General features: G+C 41.1%; 1 pseudogene; it reads left to right on the top strand.

Annotated features, from left to right (window-relative positions):
- The first annotated feature begins 506 nt into the window (after window positions 1–506).
- On the top strand, window positions 507–943 carry LOC116895462 (annotated as a pseudogene).
- The last annotated feature ends 2428 nt before the right edge of the window (window positions 944–3371 follow it).

Below are 3371 nucleotides of genomic sequence, written 5' to 3'. Positions count from 1 at the left end.
CTGCCCTCCAAAAAACCCAACAAGTAGCTGAAAAAGTCAGATGCAGATATTTACACTCAATCGAGGGACAGAAGATGCTAACCCCCTGTGGCTGAGTTAGAGGAAAGGTGGAAGAAGCTGAGGAGGAGGGCGACCCTGGAGGAGGACCGGCAGTCTCAACTAACATGGATCCTGGAGATCTCTCAGACTCTGGATTACCAACCAGGCAGCATACACCAGCTGTTAGTAGGCCTTCAACACATATACAGAAGAAGACTGCAGGGTGGGGACTCAGTCAGGCAAGCGGCACCTAACCCTCAAGAGACTGGAGGCCTCAGGGAGTGAAGAGGTCTGGTGTGGTGGGGGGATGGTGACCTACTCGTGGAGACGGGTGGATGGTGGGGGGCAGGAAGTATGAGATGTGGAACAGTCAGAGGGTGGACCAGGATGGGGATAAAATCTGGAGTATAAAAAAAAATGATTACCCTCTTTCCTGTTGTGGCTGTCTCTGAATCTCAGCCACTAAAATGAAGTTCAGTCCCTTCTTAACTTCTGACCTAAGCAAGAACCACAAATGGCATTTCATTGCACTGTCTCACATTCAGACGAAGATCATGTCTTCTCCTCTTTCCAAAGAACTGAGACAGAGTGTGATGTTCGGTCAATGCCCATTCAAAGGGATGATGAAGTTCAGTTTATTCGAGCATACTACAAGGGCCAGAAGATTGGCAAAATGATCCAAGTGTACAGGAAGAACTATATCATCTAAATTGAACGAGCCCAGCGAGAGAAAGCTAATGGCACAACTGTCCGTGTGGTTATTCACCCTAGCAATGTGGTTACCACCAGGCTAAAGCTGGACAAGAACCAAGAGACAATCCTGGGGAGGAAAGCCAAGTCCCATCAAGTAGGAAAGGGAAACGGCAAATACAAGGAAGAAGTGACCGAGAAGATGCAGGATTAGAAACATCTCAGGCACGGCATGACCATCATTAAAGACTGCTTAAGTTAAAAATATTAAATAACATTAAAAAACAAAACGAAGCAAAACAATGCTCTTAGGTTCCCATCAACTAATAATAGCCAATATTGAGTAGGGGTGGAACTTTAAGCCCTGTTCCTCTTTCTATCATTGTATTTCATCTGACTTGGTCTTGTACCAGCCTTTTGCATAATGTCAGAGTCATTGTAAGTTTATATGTGTGACAACACTATGACTAGAAGTCTAAATTTTTTATGGTTATATATAACTTTTCTTTTTTCCAGCTTTTATGATCTCATTTCCATGAAAATCCCTGAACTTTGAGAGGAAGGGTTTGACATAAATGTCACCTTCAGATATGGGAACCTGCAGGATCTTTTTCTCTGTACCTGTGGGGTTTTTTGTTAATTGTTACATTGTTGTTGTTGTTGTTGATGATGATGATGATGGTGGTGGTGGTGGTGGTGGAGAAGGAGGAGGAGGAGGAGGAGGAGGAGGAGGAGGAGGAGAAGGAGGAGGAGAAGGAGAAGGAGAAGGAGAAGGAGAAGAAATTTAAAAAGAAGCTTTTCTGAAAGATTGAGAGATACACAGATTTATGTGTAAATGATAAATCATAAAAAGTTGGTTTAAAATTATGTCCATTTCTAAGCCACTACCTAAAGACTATACATGGACTGACCCTGGACTCTGACCTCATAGGTAGCAATGAATATCTAGTAAGAGCACCAGTGGAAGGGAAGCCCTGGGTCCTGCTAAGACTGAACCCCCAGTGAACTAGACTGTTGGGGGAGGCGGCAATGGGGGAGGTGGGGAGGGGAACACCCATAAGGAAGGGGACGGGGGAGGGGGATGTGTGCCCGGAAACCGGGAAAGGGAATAACACTCGAAATGTATATAAGAAATACTCAAGTTAATAAAAAAAAAATTATGTCCATTTACCAAAATAATATTATGAGCATCTATGCTGAGGCTTACAACCTTTCTGGCTGTAGGTTTTACGCCCTTTAACAGTGCTAGGTGTGAGATTCACCTTATGGAGGCAAGAGATAAACCCAATTAAAAAGTGTTTGTTTACTCTCATGACATTTATTCCAGCATTAAAACCTTGATCATGTCTTGTCAGATCAGTCATCCTTTTAGGTCACAGGACTTACAAGACTGATGATTACTTTTCTCCTCCAGTAGAATACACTGTACTTTTCAGCACTATGAATGCAGGACAGTAAGGAGGAATCTCCCAGGTGAGGGACAGCTTGAGTATTCTAAGTTCACAAATCAAGTATGTGGTATCTTTAGCAAGTTTCAAGGGATAACTTATAGAATTAGCAATAACCTGTAATTTTCACAGATCTGTGGGACCTCACTGACCAACCATTGTGAAAGAAGAAACCCATTTTGCTCCTAACCTTACTATTTGTTAGCTGGTGGTGTCTAGTTGATAAATAATCACTGTATTATAAGGTAACTCCATTTTAAGGCCTTACTGGGAACCAATGGAAGGAGAAGTTCTTGGTCCTGCCGAGGATGAACCCCCACTGTAGGGATAGTTGAGGGGGGGAGGTGGTAAGGGAGGGTGGATAGGGAGGGGAACACCTTTATAGAAGAGGAGGGGAGGGTTTAGGGGACTTATAGACAGGAAAGGGAATAAACATTTGAAATGTAAATAATAAATATCCATTATTTTTAAAAAAGATAACTCCATTGTAACATTTTACTCACACACAAACAAAATGACTAATATATACATGTACACATGCATGAGCTTCTATTAGAGTAGGTTCTGATTTGACATTTAAAGGGGGAGTTAGTATTATTTGTCCATGCTCTATAGCCTCTTTTACCCTGTTTCCATCTCCCACCCAAACTCAACATGTTACGTTCTATAATTCCTCTAAACCTCTTGATAGCACTACAATCTAAGTACGCTCCTTTGACTGCACTTACAAACATATTTTTCTACTTTTCTGACCTTTGTAGGTCTCAAAATGAAAAACACACAGCTGAAGATTACAATATAAAATTCACAAAAGAGAACTCCAATGTATTTCTTCCTGTGTCTGAGAAATTACACTCCAAATGAGTATTTCCAGAGCCACTTATTAACAATGCAATTTTCACATACATTGAAAAGAATATTCTTAAATTTCATGTGTGGAATACAAAAGAAGTAGGAGAGCCAAACCAATAAATAATCCTATTGGAAGCATCATCATTATGAGTTTCAGGTTATGTCCCAGAGCTGTTGGGAAAATAATAACAAAACAAAACACAACAAAGCATGATACTGGAAAAGAAACAGAATAACACTGTTGAATGGAATAGAAATGAGGACCTACATCAAAAGCCATTCTCTGATGTACACTTGAATTTTGACAAAGAAGCCAACAGTACATTTGAGGAAAACATACCA

This window comes from Rattus rattus, chromosome 3, assembly GCF_011064425.1.
Source record: "Rattus rattus isolate New Zealand chromosome 3, Rrattus_CSIRO_v1, whole genome shotgun sequence".
Lineage (NCBI taxonomy): Eukaryota > Metazoa > Chordata > Mammalia > Rodentia > Muridae > Rattus > Rattus rattus.
Note: the sequence above shows the minus strand (reverse complement) of the source record. Positions and strands in the feature narration are given on the sequence as shown.